We start from the raw sequence: 19,498 nt of genomic DNA on the forward strand, positions 1-19,498 counted from the left end.
TGTGTTATTCACTTGTGTACACCCCTGCTCTCTGTGCAAGATACCTTTTCAGCTATGTATCGTAGGCCATGTGCTGCTAAGAGCCGAAAGAATCTTTTTATCCTTACACTACAGAATTCAACAATAATGATTCAAAATGCTACCCTGCAGCAGCATACTGTAATGATCTGTACAAACACTCTATCCTACTACAGTAATGTTTTTGGGTAGGCTTAGCTCCAAGGGCAGGGGTGTTCCACCCTATACTGCCCTCGTGATCTGGTGCATAGGGACTATGGATGTAAAATACCGTTTAATTGGTTAACTGGTTAAACACTAGGTTAACTTATTAAATGGGGATGGGGCAAGTGGAAAGCAGACAGAGGCTGCTACAGTTGGGCTGGAGTGCCCCTGATCATGATGCACTGGGTACTGGGGCAGCTCTGGCCCAGCTAGACCATCCCAGTCCATGGCACTGATGCAGGTGCAGGGTGCTCCAGTGTGGCTGGAGCAGTCCCCATCCACAGTGGCCCTGGGTGTGCCATAGGTCGGGGTGCTCCAGCCAGGCTGGAGCAGCCCCTGTCTGCAGCATAGGGTCAGGCTGGAGTGGCTTCTCCAGCCATACCTTCCACAACAGCACCACCACAGACATGGCTGCTCTGGCCAAGTTGGAGTGCCCCCACCTGAGGCAGCCCAGTGGGGCTGGAGCAAACCGCAGGTGGGCGGAGGTGCTGCTCCAGCCTATACTGGTTAACCGTAACTGGTAAGCCTCATCCATAAACTTTAACATCCCTAATAGGGACAATTATGTGGGATTTCTGCTTTGAGAGATAAGAGCTGCTGCTGAGCAGAGTGGGGCAGAGAGCTCCAGATTGCAATTAACGGCAAGCTTTGGTTTGTGGTTAGCTGTTTATAAAGCAAGAATGAGATAATTTAATTACTAAATATAAGGTCTCTTTGCTTTCATTAGAACGATGCCACATCTATGAAGTTCCTGGAAGACCAGGAATTTCTTATGGTAGACCTCTTTGGTTTCTTCTGCATTTCTATCATCTTTTCCTCTTGTATGGTGTTCAGTAAGCTCCATGTTTGTCTGACTTGTAAAATAGGCTGGAAGCTTAAACTGATTTCAGATGGAGACAAATGCATTTTGATGTCAGCAAGGAAAGCCAGAGGAGAAAAGGCCTCTTTTCATTCACCTTGCATAATGATTTTGTATCAGCATCTTTGCTTAAGGCAACATCTTGCATCTAATTTATTATACGTTGGCAGAAGGTAGATTTTTTTTTTTTTAGATTTATTTATAGAAAGGAATATTGGGTTACTCTAATCACTCACACTTGCTTGACCTATTTTTTAAAAAAAAATCTTTTCTTGGAAACCTCATTTCATATTTGAATTCCCTCAACTATTTTAGGAATGTTGTCCTACCAAGATCAAATTACCTTTGATGAAACCCATGCAAAGCAGCCTTACAGGGCAAGGAGCTTTGTGATTAAGTACCTGTGCTATCTCATTAATATAGGCTTAGTTTAGAACTAGGGCTGCAACTTTGCCATAGCAAATGTGTGTGAAAACCACAGATTAGTAATGGTAAAAGTACCTAAGGCCAGAAATTTTGTTAGTGGTTAATTATCCTTGCTTGTGGGCTCAGTCTACCTTTAAATTTAATTTCTTTTATCGTGGTTTGTGGGGTGGTGGATCTTGTGGTTGGTCGGAAGGACGGGTATTTGTGATCATATTTGGACCTGGTGTAAGCAAGCTTCAGCACCTCAGTTAGACATCTTTTTGGCCTCCTTTTCCAATATGCTATTAAGACCCTGATCCTATAGTCAACTCCATACAGGGTCCTGCACACTTGTGGAGCAATATAAGGGTTGCCAGCTGCTGAAAATGACTTTTATGGACAATACAGAAAAGAATTAGGGACAAATTCTTATATAATATGTCTCAAAAGTACAAAATTATCAGTATTTAATGTTTCCATTCATGTGTCACAACAGCAATATTATTTTGCTGGCTTAACCTACTTGCTTGCCACAGCAGCTTCCTCCAGGGTCTCCAGTTTGTGAGCGTATATTGAAGCAGCCACACGATTAACCATTGCTTTAGTAATTTTCCTGGTCCGTTTTTGACGGTAAATAAGTCTTCCAGTGTAAGAGTGGACAGTTTATTTCTTGTATTTAGTGAGTCCCACTAAGGGACCATTCTGAACATCTAGGCCGGGAGCCTGTGGGAGGCTGGATGGCCTGGCCCACTGTAAACTTCCCTCCCTCTCCCCAAGCTGCAGGGAGCCTAGCAGGGGTGTGCACGGCTGTAATATGCCTACCAAAAATTGCTGCTGTGCTGACACTAATGATGCCGATGAAGAATTCAATGTTGGAGGAAGAGAAGGGTAGCTTCCGCCAGCCAGCAGAAGGTTGAAGGGAGCCCCAGCCAGGAGCATTTCCTTGTTTGCCCCTGCCCTGGGAATTGTAGATTCCCTGGACCTGCCCTGCAGTGCAGAATTCTTTTTATGGACTGTGTATGAATTTACTGTTGGTTTGCAACCCTGCACTCTGTTGATTTCACAACCATGGATCTCATTGCAGAATCAGGCCTACATTTCCAAGCTTGGGTGATGGTGAAGATTGGAATATTTCCAACAGTGATTAAGAAAGGGGGAGGTGAGTTTGGTTTAGCCTTACGCTTGAGTTGGATTTGGCTCTGTGACTTTTCGTTAGGTTAAATTGCTTTATAAACCTACTGTGTGCTGTGCAGAGCTGACATCGTTTCATCCTACAATGGCCTGGCATAAATCTGTCTTTGAAAAACCAAGTGGTTTAGTTAGGAAGAATTGGAGACAGCTTTATGAGTGACAGATAACTGTGCCGGAGCAGCACCTTTAGAGACGCTCATTTTTGTTGACACAATCACTCTTCTTATTTTTAAACTTAATTTGAATGCCAAAGACCTGAAAATAAAACAATATTGTTGGGCAAAATTCCTTGGTCTATAGCAGTTGAGATATCTGGTGAATCTAGGACTTGGGGGGGAAAAAGAAAAGGTTTGTTTGTTTGTTTGTAAGATGAAAAATACAAAAATTTGCTACATTTCCTAATATAGAGAGACGTATCTATGTTTTAGGCTAGAATTTCCAGAAGAACCTAAAGCATGTAGGATTTGCCATCTCTTGAAGACTTCACATCAAGACCGGATCTCTTTTAAAAAGATACGCTTCTAGTTCAAAGCCTGGTTTTTGGGATGGTTACCAAAACTGTTGGCTGAGGTTTTTTGGCTTGTGTTATACATAGGCTTGGAAGAATTAGATTTAACTTTTTAAAAAAAAATTTGACAGACATTATAGATTTGTTTGTAAGTTACTTTTATTTTCATCAATTTTAAAGTTTAATAGTTTTGTGAAATTATAGAGTTTAAATCTTTTAATTTTTTTTTAAAAATTGATTTTACATTTTTTATTGTTGGAAATTATAGAATGGGTAGATAGGCATATAACGAGTAGATATTGGACAGACAAAGCACAAATTGTCAACATCATACAATAAAACATACACTAATAAATCAACATACATGTGTTTTTTGTGTTCATTTGCTATTCCATTTGTAATAATTGTAATTCAAGGGCTAAATTACTGAATTTTGACTCTTAAGTTCTTAAGCAGCATTTTTCCTTGCCTGTCTGTAAATTTTGATTGTCTTGGTTTGTGTATATATTGTGAATTCAATGTTTACTGATATTTAGCAGTAAAATTATTGTTCTTTAAAACCTAGTTATGCAGGAGGTCAGACTACGTGCCCAGAATTCTCCTTTCAGTCCTTGGAATCTTTTGTCTGTAAAGGCTTTACGCTCCCAAATTTCAATGGAAGTTGGGTGCCTACCACCCTAAGGCCCTTTTAGAAAATACTGCCTCTTCTTTTGAAACTTGGGGTGCAACACCACTTGTTTTGCAAGTAGGATTAGTAAACCATAAATCTCTGAATTACTGTTACAAAGAGACAGCTGGCGAGGGGTTGTGTGCCCCCATGAGCATGTACTGCCCTCTACTGGTTGGAACTGAAACTTCACAGTTGTGTTCATAGGCCCTGAATCACAAGTAGTTATGGGAGTGTCTACTTTTTGCTCAAGTGTTCTAGGAGCCAGAAGCATCCAAGTTCTTCCTCTGTTGTCACTATTGAGTGCTGAGTGGTAGCAGGATGTGTTAGAGACACAGTTGTGAAGTCTTAAGTATCTATGGATCTATTACAATGTCATAAAGAGCAGTAAGAGCATATACTGGGAGGTGGATGTTTCTCATGGAGGAATTTTGGTGGTTTTTTACTCAGAGAACAAAGAATAGGTAATGGACCCCATTTTGGTAATCTCTCCATTCTGGCAGAAGTTTCAGAGCTAGGAATGAATAGTTGACAGGATTCAGCAACAGTCTAGATTAATGGTTGGGACCCTGTGGCTTGAGGGGGTTCTGTGTGTGGTCCACAAGGCATTTTGTTGCTGTTGCCCATGCTCAGGGTTTGCCAGATTCTGCTGGTTTTCTTCTGCGCAGTTTTTTCCTACCAGTATTACAAAACTGACACACACTTGAAGCAAGGGCACGTGAACTGAGGTGCCTGCTGATTGCACGCAGTATTGTGAGCGCCATGCACTTGCTCTGCATCCAGTTGAAGTGCCCCATGCTTGAGTCAGTGCACACAGCAAATCCTAGGTGTACAAGCACAGTTAACAAAGGTCACTAGTGAGTGGTGCCTCAGGGAAGCCATTGACCATGTGCCCCTCCTGCCACAGGGAAGGACTGGAAGAACCCCTGTCTGCTTCACGCCCCACCTCTCCCTGCCTTTGCTCCATCCCCTCTTTGCTTCTTCCTGCAGCTGAGGTGGTCTGGGGGACTAGCAAGGCCAGAGGGCCAGTGCCAGCAGTAGGGGTCTGTGCCCCTCTATTGTGCTCATTGGCAGTGGGTAAGGGGAGGCGCAGCAAGGCGGCCCAAACTCACATTGCTCTCCAGCTGCACTGTTCTGCTTCCGGCCAGAGAGCACGGGGGTGGTCCCGCCCCCTCCCCTGGATTGGTTATGGCTGGAGAGCTGCACTAGCTGGAGCTACTTTGCTGCACTTTCCACACCAGTGAGTGCGGGGCAGGGCCCAGGACGCAGACTCTTGCTGACAGTGCTGGTCCTCTGTATCTGTTCGTCCCCCTGCTGGCTGGCTGACCACTCGGGCTTGCACCCTCCCCACCACCTCCTGCATGCACTGACAGCAGCAGGGAAAGTGCAGCAAGGTGGCTGCAGCTTGTGCTGCTCTCCTGCTGTGCCAGGGGAGGGGTGGGACTGTCCCTCAATTCCCCAGAAGCCAAGCAGCGCAGCTGGAGAGCAGCATGAGCCTGGTCATCTTGCTGCACTTTCCCCTTCCCTGCTGTGGGTGATTGTAGGGGGTGGAGGAAGGGTGGGGTTGTGGTCTCCTGCTGCTGGCACTGGCCCTCTAGTTAGTTTCCCCCTGCCTTGTGTGCATGAATGCGTCCTCTCGTGCCCCCTCATCTATCACCCCTGTGAAAGAAGACCACTTGTGTGACCCATTCACTAGTCCAGGTTGCCCCTCACTGGTGGAGCTCAAGGGAGATGGAGAAGAATGAGTCTAACATGCTAAGCTTGCATGCCTAGGTGATGCGCAGGGTAGAGAGATTTCCAGAAGGGACAAAGAGGGGTGAGCTTGGGAAGGTTAGTTTTCACCATGTTGAATTTGAGCTGGCCACAGGACACTCAGGAAGAAATGTGAAGAAAGAGTGATGAGGATGAGACTCTGTCTAGGAAAGGAAAAGGCTTGGGTAGAGCACAGAGATAGTAACGAGAACTAGTGTGGTCCCTTCTCATTGCCAGCAATAAGGAAGGAAAAAGGAGGAAGGGGACCAGAGACAGAATCCATGGGTCATCAACAGAGTGGGAGCACTAGCAATGTTCTTTGGAATTTAGTGTTTTAATGTTGAATTTTAGAAAGTGCAACCTAACTTGCTACTGTTAAGGCAAAACCTTCCCCCATCCTCCCAAACAATCCACTAAAACATATAATGAGAACTGTGCTTCATTAAATTGGGGTTGGGCTTTTATTTATAGAAAATCAGCCTCCTACCCATAAACTAGTGTCAAAGCCACATTTGCTTTCTAATGTGTCTAATTAGTATCTGATTTCACCCCAACCCGTTTTTGAGACTTAAAGGCTGTGTCTACACGTGCCCCAAACTTCGAAATGGCCATGCAAATGGCCATTTCGAAGTTTACTAATGAAGCGCTGAAATGCATATTCAGCGCTTCATTAGCATGCGGGCGGCAGCCACGCTTCGAAATTGACGCTCCTTGCCGCCGTGCGGCGCGTCCAGACGGGGCTCCTTTTCGAAAGGATGCCGCCTACTTCGAAGTCCCCTTATTCCCGTGAGCTCATTGGAATAAGGGGACTTCGAAGTAGGTGGCGTCCTTTCGAAAAGGAGCCCCGTCTGGACGCGCCGCGCGGCGGCAAGGAGCGTCAATTTCGAAGCGCGGCTGCCGCCCGCATGCTAATGAAGCGCTGAATATGCATTTCAGCGCTTCATTAGTAAACTTCGAAATGGCCATTTGCATGGCCATTTCGAAGTTTGGGGCACGTGTAGACACAGCCAAAGCATGTTAGGTTTAACTGCCAAATGTGGGCACACCTGTAAGATCTTCCTACATTTGGACTGCTTTTACTTTGGGCCCGTGTTCTTATCACAGATCTGAGAATGTTAGGTACTTTCCAACCCACTCTCCAACAGGCATGCCACATTGCTGGCATTCTGCTGCTGCCACTTATTATTTAAGTACCATCAGTATTGTTGGGCCTGGGTGACCACTCCATAGCACTAGATTTCAGCAGAGGCTGAGGGTCAAGAAAATCTGTTCTGTTGTGAGTCTCCTGTATTAAAACTTTCAGGCAACCAACTGTTCGTGTATTGGGAGCTGACACTAACTTAATTAACATCACAGCATTGTTTTTGTTTTCTAAACACAGACATTCTAATTGGTCGGAAGTGTGTATAAGAGAGCCCTTTCTAATTACTAGTTAGGAACATATTGGGAAAACTGCAGAGGCGGGGACGTGACGGAAATCGAGTTGCCTGTTGTTGTGCTCAGTGATATCTGCGGCAACTCAGATTTCTAATAGTAATTGGCACTTTACATATTACCTCTTTATCATCAGAATACTTAGAACACCTGCATCCTCAAAAGGAGTAAGTGGGATTAGATAGGTAAACTGAGGCAGACAAGTTCAGTGCCGGGCCCACAGTGACAGAGGACGGCAGTGCTAGAGTTGAGATTAGAACTGGCTCCCAACCCTATGGTCAGTCACTAGGTTATAGTTTATTCAATTTTATATGCCCTCCCATTACCTTTGAATGTATTCATCTTCACAACACCCCTCTGAGGAAGGGGCACTGCTACCCCTGCATTTACAGATGAGAGACTGTGTCACTTGCCCATCATCGAAAAGAAAGTCTCTGTCAGAGCAGGGGTTTGAGTCTAGGTTTCCAGTGCTTAACTGAGCCCTAGCATCTTTAGGCTTGGCAGTTCATAGCCTTGGCACCACTGACCTTGGTTATGGCAGAAGCAGTTGATGGAAGCTGGTCTCATTGGCATGGAGGAAAGATTTCATTATCTGGGAGTGATGCAGCAGGCAGGCAGAACTGTAGTAAAGAGACCATTATCAAGCATGCACAGAGACCTGTGTTAAATGCTAGTCTGTATTTGCTTCATAGCAGCCTAGACTTAAACTTGCATGCCTGAGCCCTGGGTGCCACACGTATCAATCTGCACAAGTTCAGCTACGTGATTTGTATAGTTAGAGTTGACGTACCTGAAATTGATTTCTTCTGTCATCTCCACAGCAGGAGGTCAATGGGAGAAACTCTTGCGAGGAGTACCAGGGTTGACAGTGGAGCCCTAATGGTTCGATTTAGTGCAGCCTCACTAGGCGTTCTAAATCGAATAATGGAAGATTAACCACCACCGCATCGGTCTTCTGGTAATTGTAAATGTACCCTAAATTCCTTCTGAAACCTGATGGTCTTTCTGCATTCCTGTTCATCACACTATAAAGGGCTGAGCAACGGCTTGGAGAAGGATATGATTGTGAAGTGTTTTCTGTGATGTATTACTTTGGTGAACAGAGTGGCTTTCTGTGTCTCAGTTACGGTTTCCTGTGTGTGCTCAGGTACAAGACATGGTAAAGTAAAAACATTTGAAGCTGATTTCATGTTAGGACCTGTTTTTTTGCTCCATAGCCAACATTTTCCTCCATGTCTGTCAGGCACCTAGCAAACAGCACTGGCTGACCGGTCTTTTTCCTGACTATTGTCTATCTGTCTAGCTACATAGTTTATAGAAACTCTTTCTTCAAAAGGGCTGAAAGACAGAATGAGAGGGTGTGCATGTGTTCACTATTCTCCCCGCCCACCCCCTTTCTAACTCCTGGATCTTGTTAGAGAACAAAGGTCTCTGTCATGAATTCTTCATTAAGTTAATTTGTAATCTCATTGCTTTCTGCTGCTGCTCTGTCCAGTTCATGTTAATTTGTGATGAAGAGGTGGGGGAAATTGAAACTGGTAAAGCCAATAAATGAAGCTCTCCCCTCGTTTTTGACCTATTCTTGCAACCACAGTGGTTCTGAAGAAATGCTGAGCCCTTCTACATACTCACCGAATGGAGAGCAGGTGATTTTGGTCAATAAAGGGTTCTTTCAGATGCTTCCTGGATTTTGACTTTGTTGGAGCAGTATGTGCTGGTTATTTTGTTTTACCTGTTAGTAATGTCTAGGGGTTGTGGTATGAACAGAGGTAGAAAGAGAGAGGTGGGTCAGGTGAATGCTTTAATAGTTCTTGGTTAGAAAGAGAGAATGGAGCAGTATGTGTGGAGGAAATGCCTAATTTGGCCGTGTGTGTGTGTGAGAGAGAGAGAGAGAGAGAGAGAGAAAGACAAGGGAGCTACTGGCTCACCAATTCCCTCTTCTTTGTATCTTCCTGGACTGTATTGTCCTCTGCTTTAGCCAGCCTCATGCTTCTGGTTGTGCCTTTATACAAAATTAAATCAAAGGAGGAGAATGGTTTTATAGGAAGAATATTAGCTGGAGACTGAGTAGATCTGGGTTCAGTATCCGGGAAGTGACACAGACTAGACTCTTTGTGTAACCATGGACCATTTACTTAATTTGTCTGTCCCCTAGGATAATAATTTCCTTCTTCCACCCTATGTCTGTCATATCTATTCAGGTGGTTCATACCCTGAAGAGTTTACAGTTGCTTTGTGCTGAGCCCATCAGAATAGAAGCCCAGTCTGGTTTGGATTGTAGGTGCTCCTTTAACACTCAGAATAAATCTGCCAGTCTTGTTGTGTTTTTAAATGTAAATTTTTTATTTACACTTTACTCAAACTGTATTTTGCTTAATACTTGCAACATTTCCTGTATGATCATAATGGCCAGTTTTGCTGAAAGGATAGTTAATTAGTCATGGTTAATTTCTGCTACTGTTAGGTCATTTGGGTTTGTGAAATATCAAGAGAGATCAGCAACTTGGTAACAATGAGAGTAAATTGGGTACTTTCTCAAGGCATGGTGATAACTCCTTGTACCAATCGGGCTGAAAGATGCAGTCCTCACACATTGTTTCCCATAAGCAATTGCATGCAGATTTATGGTGTGATGTAAACTGTATTTTACTTTGTTCTAGTATACCTTCTAAATCTGTTTGCTTATCTCTTTAATCTCTCCCACTGAAACACACACACACATTCTGCAGTCCAGAATTGCTTTACAGCTTTCCGTAATCATTTGTATTTTCTCCTTTGCCCTGTTCTGAGCTTTACATGCTAAGCTGTGGCACAAAATTTATTTATTTATTTTTTGCAAAGGTGTGTGCACCCTTTCACTTTCATTGTGATTGCTTTTTTTACTTTTAACAAAGGCTTAACCCCTGCATTTTTAATATATGATAGAGCATTAGCACAGATCCTCCTTTTCTTATTTTGTTCATGTGAAAAAGGATTTGCTAGCAAGCAATTTTCCCCAGACTGCACAATCAGGTAGTAGCACATGCATATTGTTCTGTGGTGAAACGGAAAGGTGACAGAGGATATTTCAGAAAGATTAATAGGATACAAAGGCTAGATTCTCTATATTATGCCCATAAAATATACATTTTTAATTTGGTGGAGGAAAGTGCTCTAATTCTTGTTTCCAATCATTTGGTTTTTAGACCTAATTTTAATCCTATCATAGATGCTGCTGTGCTAAAACCTGCAGCTGCTGAGCAGCTATCTTGCAGTGCTGTTAGATCCTTCATAAGAAAAACAATTTTATCAGGGTATGGTAGAGGGGAGAAGACTGTAAATAGTTTCACCAAAGCTGGTGGTTGTTTTTTATCTATGGCCTAGCACGTCTACTCTGAAGAGAGGCTGTCTGATAGTTTATACACAAAATGTAGATGGTTTATTGGAAAAAAAATTTGCCAGTTTTATTAATGGAAATGTTTTTAGAATATTATTTCCATAAATGTTTTAAACAAGAGATGGTTCTAAGGAGACGCTTTGGTAGAACTGCAAGTTGAATCTCTGTAGTTCGGCACACTCATTTCTAGCAATGTCAATTACAATCCAGCATGATTTTAGTTAGCCAGATGTCCACCTATCATGGATGTGGTCAGGTTTTCCACTGTTTCATAAAGTTTGTTTCCAGCCACCAGTCCTGACTGCCAGTGTTCTGTGCTGTTAGTTAGCTGTAATTTACCCCTGAATGTCTTCTGAGAACCCAGTAAGAAGTGTTGGTAATGTTGCTAGATAATACTGACCTCCCATGGTCCAGCAAATTCTCTCTGTCAGCAACCATCAGATCTTGAGGGTGCCAGAATAGAGAGGTTCAGCCTGTACAAGTTATTGGCCACAATGCAGGTATTACTGGGTGAAAGCTCTGGTATATGTTTCAGCGGTGATCATTATAATTAATTATCAAGGTCCTTTCTGGCCTTAATATTGATGAAAACAGGGAAGACAATTTTTTGGTTTGGGTATAAGTACAGTGTTTACAGCCCAACTATTTAGATGCTACATGCAGTGAGACAAACTGTAGTAAACTGAGGTGGACCAAAGTGCCTTCATTATCTAAGGGGAGAGGGATACAGACAGGAAGCAAATGCTGAAAGGAAATGAATCATACTCTTTTAATTTCTCATAGATCAGGAAAAAACATAGCATAAGTAAATACTGTTAACTGTGTAAGGTCTCTTTTTGAAAATATTCTTATGTTGTGCTTTTCTTCCTTCCTTGGCTGCTTTTCAGGTTGTGCGTCCCTTGTCTTTGTGGCAATTTGGTGCTGACCAGGAATTATGCATGTAAGTACTCCCATGGCATTTCCAGGCATAAATCTTTGCAGGATTGAGGCCTTAGAGAGCAACTCCGTTGCTTTTTGGACCTGTCCATCCTGTGTTCCCCTGCCTGACTGAATATCAAAAGAGGGAATCAATTAGACCTTGCTTTTTGATCCTAGCATGAAATGGAATGTAAATGGGGCTTAAAGTTAATTGTTGCTTGGAAAACTGCATGTATCTTAAATGCTGTGTGTGAGCCAGGTCTGCCAGCAGGGAGGTGAGGGGGGCAAAGGGAGCAGCTGCATTGGGCCCCCCTTGAAATACAGTGGAGCACTGGGCCCAGGGCAGGCTGCCCTGAGCCCTATCCCTTCTGCCCTTGGCCCTGCCCCTTTTGGGGATGGGGAGCCAGGTCCCCCTCCTATCTTGCCCCCCAGCCTATGGCAGCTGTTGGTGTTGCTGTTGTGAGCACTCCATACAGACAATATATTTGCCTAGCTTGGAAAGAGTCCCTGAAGTCATAACTTCAGACAAGTCTCAGTAACACCACCCCAACCTTTATGCAGCACAGGCAGGTTGCCAGACGTGGAAGTGGGCATTACCTGTAACCCATGGATCCACTGTTCATCTGTAAATAAAGATTGTAGGTATATTGAGGATTCTTTCTCTGGTCCTATTCAATATCAACATGCAGACACTAGGTGACTAGTCACGTGACATGGATTTAAGCACCAGCAAAATGCAGCTGACATGCACCTCTGTCTTTTATCACATACAATTCTACTATACCATGTCTTTGTGTAATCAGCTCATGGATGAAGAACAGCTCAAGTTCCTCTTCAGCCAGCAAGACAGGAGATGCTGGTGGGCAGAGGAAAAGACTGAAAAGTTTTCAGCCATGGTGCAGCTTTTTTTGACCTATAATTAGTCACTTCAATATATGGCTTTGGATTGCACTTGAATTTCTTGCTGAAACTAATAATTGAGTAACAGCATGAGCAAGTACTGCTTTCTACTATTGCGAGTAGGCCAGGAAATTCCATTCCATTCTAGTTAACGGTGACCTGGCATTAGTTATACTACCTGGTCATCTCCTGTACTGTAGTATACTTACTCATGAAGCCGTCAGCCCTCAGCTCATAGGGAACACTGAAGCATGTATCCTCAGTAATCTGGCCTATCTTAAACACATCAGACCAGTCTTTTGCTCTCTGCACTGGCTTCCCATAGAATAATGAATCAGGTTCATCCAGTAGGCCCTTATCTTCAGTGGTGTGGGCCCAGGCTATTTAAAAGACTGCCTAAAGCTCCAGAATAACAGAGTCAACAGCTCTGATCCCCCACTATAATTGAACTTTCTCCTTTGAGGGAAACATAACCTACTCAAGGGCAAGTCAGGCAGCATGGAACAAACCCCTCCTATTACTGGGGCCATCCCAAACTTCCCCATCTTCAGCTCCAGCTGCAAGATTAATGTCTCTGGCTGGACTTTTTGAACACACACTTAGAGGGGCTTGGACATTTAAAAACAAATGCCAAAACAAAGCACTATACTGCATGCACAGTTCTCCCCCTGGGGCCAGTGAGAGGGACTGAGAGAACAAGCCATGTGACAGATGTTAATCAGATTGCTTATGCACATGTGGAAGTTGTTCAGCTATCCCAGTGATGAGAGCAGTATAAGAAAACGTGTAAACTAGGATAGAACCAACGTCTTCTCATGTCCTGTACACTCAAGCCATATATCCATATGGCTCTATTCTACCCCTATCCTTCCAGTACTATGAACTGTTTCTTGCTTCTCTGCCAGTGGCGGTGTGCTGTTGAGCCTTCTGTTGGGGCTCAGAGAATACCTAGGCAGAATTGCCTCTCAGCATTTGTTTACCGTCTTTTCTATCATTCACTCCGTAAAGTTGCTCTTGGCCATGCCTCCATTCCCATATTTGCCATAGTGTGTGGAATGCTTGTATCTAATGTGCTGCTGATTGGAGCAAGAATTGAATGTTCCAAATGTGTCGGTCACCCCAATGAAACACCATCTGCTGACAGCCTTGTCAAGGTCCACAGTAGTTATCTACCATATGGCAACTAGCTGAGATAAAACCAGCTGAGCTTGCTTTGCTGTTGGGTGCTCTTAGGTCTGTGTATCATTTACCATATGCCCCCTGGCCTCTATGCTGTGCTGACTTTATTTAGCTATATGGTTACTGCAAAGAGTGTTATGTAGGAAGGCTAGAATTTTACCATCTCTTAAGGGGACAGGTGAGGGCCAAAAGTAGTTTAAAAGCTGTTGCTGTCTGCTGCCCAGAGAGGGGTGACAAAGCAACAGTAGGAGGACTCTGCGGGCAGGGGGAGTCTGCATCTTCTTTCCCGCTGAGAGAACTCAGCAGCAGGTTTACATGGCTCACTTAAGCAAATGGTCATGTGGGTGAGCCAGGGATATGGTAAGTGGATCTATCGGAAGAGACCACTTACTTATGGAACTGTTACAAACTGTTACACCTGTTGTTTTAAACTGTGTAAATCTCAGTCAGCCATTTTGTAATCTCTTCAGTACAGGAAGGACATGTTTTGTGTCTTCTCTTCTGGACACTTAACTTTTGTTCTGTGTTGTTTCAAATCAAAGAATAACCAGACAAGGATCATTCCAGATGACGGCATCTTTGTGTGTGGCTGACTATAACTGTGTTCAGTGCAGATCCAGGCAATTACAAAATGGTTTTGAGAGGTGCAGCTGGTGATGGCACTACTCCAGAAACCTGAACTCTTGTATTTGCTGGTGATTGTGTGGTTAAAACTGTAGCCTCAGTGGTATGCTAATAGAAGTTTTTTGCACTTGATATAAAATCTAAGCTGCAGTTCCCAATAAGATTCTAGCTGGTTTGTCCACTTCCTGTTGGATGGGATCAAATCAGAGCCTAACAAATTCCTTGTCTTCAGAAGTCCAAACTGACTAGATTGCACCAAAGCAGACTGCTGAAGACTGTTAAATGTTGCACATTGTGTATATGTCTCCCTCTTTGCAGAGGAAGAAAAAAACCTTGTCTTCCTGTCATTGCAAAGAGAGTCTGTTCAGCTCCTGCACTGGAGGAGTATAATGTGTTTGGGAAACCTGTTATTACTTATCCCCTTAACTGCATAGTGTGTCAGTCAGAGGGTAGCTATATCCTAATCTGCACCAGACAAATTTACGTTGCAGACATCTGTGTAAGCAGCATCGTACGTCTCCAATGGTATAATTAAAATGGCTTCTGTGTTCTCCCACCCATTAAATGTTTGGATGTGATGGTCTGTCTTTCCTTCCCTTTTAATTGCTGAAGGAATCAGGATTGGTGAGAGGAGAGAGAATTTTTTTAAACCATTGAATGAGGCATACATACCAATTGCAGTGCTCCATTTCGTTGGTAAGCAGTGTAGTATAATGGTTAAAACATGTGGCTGGAACTCAGCACTAGATTGTTTTCTGACTTGCTGTGTGACTTCGATCATGTATTATTTCACGTCTCTCTCCTTGAAATGCCTCTACAGTAGACTAAATTATTGTTTGCAGAAAATGCTTTGAAATTTGACAGTGCCGTAAGTGCAAAGCATAATTACATTATTCTAAAGAACGCAGAACATGATGGTTAAATACATATTAATGAAAGCTCAGAGTTGCTGGGTCATTGATTCAGGGCCTCAGATGCAAAGATAAGCAGGCTGCATGTTCCTTTTGTAGCTGGAGAAGAGTGTGTTGTGTTACTGATGAAACAGATTCCCCTGTGACTTATTTACGAAATTCCAATCTGTGAAATTCCATGCTTCTCATGGGAAACCACAGACAAGTTTTAAAGCTGCTGACTAACCAAATAGCCTGTCTTCACTCGCGAAATAAGTGGTAGCTAACACAGAGTTATACTATAGAGCAGGGACAAGCAAACTTTTTACGTCAGGCCCCACTTTTTGTCCCTGCAATTAGCAGTCCCCTCCCCCCCAACCTATTTGAAGTAACCCAAACCAATGTAAATTTTGTTTGTTCTTATTTAAAAAAAAAACAAAAAACAAGCCTTTTTGGCACCTGTAAGAAAATAAGTAGGTAGAATGTAAATACTTTATTAATCAGTATATAAATGTGAATGCACATATATAAAAACAGTAGCATATTTGAACATTTTTAATGAGATGGATGAGCCTCAGATCCAGCATCCAGTCGTGCTCTGACCCCCTCACAAAATTTCGTGCCCCTCTGAGGGAGACTGCCCCCCCACTTTGCACATCCCCGCTGTACAGGATATCTAACATTTTGTAAAGTGTTTACAAATGATGTGTGAAGCACAGCAAAACACCTAAAGGAGGAGAAACAATGTATGCCTTTGTTGGGAAGATACTAAATGTTGCTGAAATAGTATATTGGGGTGGGATGGGAGGTAAGAAAGTAGAGAATTTCACTGACTTTCCTGCTAAAAATAAGTCTCAACATCATATAAGAGGATCAGTTGTAATACATTGAAAGATAATGATGTTGGGCCTGATCCAAAACCCCTTGGAGTCAGCAGAGCACTTTGCATTCGGTTTGTATCAGTCCTTAGCGTATACCAGTGTAGCAGTAAGGATCTGATCCTGGAAGTGCCCTCAACTCCTAGAGAGAAAAGATCAACTACCTTGGGTTATCAATATAACTCACAAACTTGTGGATGATACAGCGTGTATTTGGGTAAGTTTGATGAAATGGATGTTGTCCCAGTAACCAGCCCCTTACGTTTGTAAATATCACAGTTGTTGTTGGAACATATTTGCGAAGATAACTTACAAATATAGTATGGCAGTAGAAGAGGGAAAAAAGCTGGCTTAATTTTGCTGAATTTAAGTGTTTCCATCTGTTGTCTGAGCTGCAGCAGATGCTTGGGACTGGAATGTTCTTATTTTCCCTTAAAGCCAAGACATTTCCCTGTGTTTGGAGAGCTGTAAATAATTGGTCACACCTCTATTTCAGCTGTTCCCTTGCTTTATATAGGCTACTCCCTCCCACATCCTTGAGCTGTGTGACTTTTTTTCTAGGGTGAGATTACCAGTTTAGTAGACCGACCAATATCATTAATTGCCCATGTATGGCTTTTCTGAATATTTGAAAACTTGACTTTGGACTCTGTAGGCATAACGTGGAGGCTTTAAGTGTTTGTGTTTTGGCCTCTTCCCTTTATCACACCAATATTGAGCAGGTCACCAAAGGGCAACTTCTGACGTCCTTCTGATAATTAATCACATTTACGCTAATCTGGAGCTGGCATTTGAAATATTGGATCTGTTCCTTTTTGCTCTTTACAGAATTGTAATTTATCTTTAAATCGACAACAGGAAGTACCAGGGTGAGCCCCCTTTGGGTCCAGGGTTAGACTCTTATTTCAAAGGTAGTCAGGTATTAAAGGTCTAATACTTAGGAATATTAAGTGTCCTCAGCTCTTACAGACACAGATCAGCTCTGTAGAGTTAGCATAATTAACAAACACAAGATGAGTTCACAACTCTGCAATGTAACTTTACAAGCCAGATAACATATAGGTGAAGAATGAAAAAAGCAGTCATGTAGCACTTTAAAGAGTAACAAAATATTTTGTTAGTCTTTAAAGTGCTACATGACTGCTTTTTTGTTTTGATAGAATACAGACTAACACGGCTACCTCTCTGTCACTAGGTGAAGCAGGTGTGCCTTTCAACCAAGAAAGTCTTACCTATCCTCCATTTAATGCCAATAATTAAAGCCTTCTTTATGGTTCAGTCTGTCATTCTTTGCTCTGTTTCAGAATTCTGTGGCTTTGAGATCTGCACCAGGAATCCACAATCGAATTCTCATTCTGCAAGGCATTATTTAGGAGAGCCCTTCACTGTTCAGTCTGCTGTGCTTTGATGTACGTTCTGCTTGCCTCTAATGAGGCCAATATCCCCACTCAAGGTCTTTGTAAAATGGGTTGAGTATAACGAGTGTAATGGCTGTCATGTTGACTTGGCTCTCAAACACTCCAATAATGCCTGTAGCAAAGCCTTGAAAAGCTTTGTTTTCAGGAACTCAGTGTTGCTCCTCCCTCAGGTATCCAGCTGGGCCTGAACAAATGCTTGGAAGGATGTTTTGCCCTGCTTGGTGCTTGCTCTTCCCTTAGAAACCCTTGAAACTGGATGCACCCACATACTTAGTAAAAATTAAGGGAATGACTCATGTTCTTCAGGAAGGGGAGGAAATGGTATGTGGGGAGGTTGAGGGAGATGGGATATATCACTTGTTTCCCTTCTGTTTGAGAAATACCACTGCTTTGCCTTTGTACCTGTGAAGTCTCTCACCTTCTTTATCTTCCTGATTTATCACAAACAACTCCCTGTTTCCAGATCCATAATAGGTATACCAGAGTATGAAACCAAAACAAGAGAGAAAGAAAGCAGACTTTCAAAATTCTGATCTGTATCTAAACTTCCTTCAAAGCTGGGATAAGGTCATCGAACTATAAGGAAATCCACTGAAGACAACTGAAATATTGGCTGTGTGGAAGGCCAAAAAGTCGCTGCCCTAGAGATGTGTGTGTTTCAGTTGCCAGTAAGACCAAGGATGATGTCTTCAATAGGGTGACCGTCTGTCCAGTATTAGGCAGAGTGGTCCCATATTTGGGATGCCAAAAAGGCGTCCCACTTTATTTTTGAAAAGGGACTAATCGTCCCTTATTTTGGCTCCCCCCCATCCTTTTCCACCTTCAGCTGCTCAGGCACAGCTGCTGGTGGAAGTCACTTCCCTGAGCCTTGAGGAAACACGGGCAGCTGCCATGTCCTTGTGACTTCCCTGGGGCTCTGGGAAAGGGCTGGAGACTGCTGCTTCCCCAGGGAGCGCTGGGGTTTCCGCTTCCCTGGACTCTGGGGGAGGGCTGGTGGCTGCCACTTCCCTGGGTCTCCTGGGGAGTGCTGGCAGCTGCCGCCTCCTTCCCAGCTCCCCGGGGATTGGCGGAGGCAGGAGGGGCCAACCCACTTCCCCATATCTCCCTGTCCTGTATTTGGGACAGGGAGATGTGGTTGCCGTAGTCTTAAAGGCCCTATCTGAATGGCAAAAATAGCAACATCTGCATGTAGACTGTGAAAAAGAGTTGTGGTTCAGCTCTGTTAGAATGAATGGTACATCGGCTGATGCACGGGCTTTTAGTCTGCATATTATAAGACAGTGAAGATCTAGCTTATTTCTATGTTAACACTAGGTATTCTTTCTAAAAACATCTGTTTTTGGGCTCTTCCCTCTTGCATCACTGTGGAGAAGAGCCTGTGGTTGAAAATTAACTGTCATTGTTATGGAGGACACACAAGGCAGGATAGAATCTAATTCTTTCTCCTTTAGGTGTGTTTAGCGCCCTGCAAATCTGTGGCTGTCTGCTTCACGTCCATGGGTATCTGCATCTCATTTTTGTGGATACAGAAGCAAATACCAATCTTGTATCCACCTCTCTAGCTATGTTGGCTCCTCAGGATCAATCAGTAGTTCCAATCATGGACCATTTTGGTAAGCGCTGTGCAAACAGACTTTGTCAATGAAGCTAGCAGAGAGGACTCCAAGACACCTCCTCTGTATCAGGAAAAGGGACCATGTCTGTGTAACTCTTTTACTAACTCCAGTGTAAAATGTCCTGTTTGGCCAGCCTAGAAGCCATAGTTTTTTTGCCAGATGTGAAACATGCTACATAGCAGTGGGCTCACTAAATCTGCTGAGAGAAGGGGAAAAATTGGAACCAAAATGTATTTGTTAATATGCTTTTATTACTCTCAGATGAAGATAAAGTCTTTTCTTCCCCCTGCTGTCTCACAGCAAACTACCTTTCCATCTTAACAAATGATCTCCATCTCCATTGTGTTTTTGCCAACATCTCTATGGAGTGCCAGTTACTGCCAATGCGTTGTGTCTGCCGCAAGGAAGAATGCAAACGGATACTGAGAATAAACTAACAGAGAACCTGTAAATATGTCCGTTGCGAGGCATGACTGGGGAATAGAATTAGGACTCTTGTGTTCTGTTTACAGCTGTGTCTTCCTGTGTGACATCCCACAGATCACTTAACTTCTCTGAGTTATGGTTCACTAATGTGTAACATTGTTATTAAAATAGTCCAGGGTGGTGTTGCAATACTCAGTTAACATTTGCACGTTACTTTGAAATCCCTGGCTGAAAA

At 43.2% G+C, this 19,498-nt stretch overlaps 1 protein-coding gene across 12 annotated transcripts in view; it reads left to right on the top strand.

Annotated features, from left to right (window-relative positions):
- The window catches only part of CUEDC1 (CUE domain containing 1), a 156,648-nt gene that overhangs the window by 64,931 nt on the left and 72,219 nt on the right, over positions 1-19,498 (top strand). For 6 of the 12 annotated variants that reach the window (XM_075013363.1, XM_075013355.1, XM_075013351.1 and 3 more), the window contains exon 2: positions 11,302-11,354. The exons of 3 other annotated variants lie outside the window; for them this stretch is intronic. The gene's annotated coding sequence lies outside the window, so the exon portion shown is untranslated. Of the gene's footprint in view, positions 1-2,570; positions 2,646-11,301; positions 11,355-19,498 lie in introns of all 12 variants that reach the window. 3 more of the 12 variants (XM_075013356.1, XM_075013353.1, XM_075013354.1) reach the window with 1 other exon arrangement.

The sequence above is a fragment of the Carettochelys insculpta genome, chromosome 19, assembly GCF_033958435.1.
Source record: "Carettochelys insculpta isolate YL-2023 chromosome 19, ASM3395843v1, whole genome shotgun sequence".
In the NCBI taxonomy this organism is placed as follows: Eukaryota; Metazoa; Chordata; order Testudines; family Carettochelyidae; genus Carettochelys; species Carettochelys insculpta.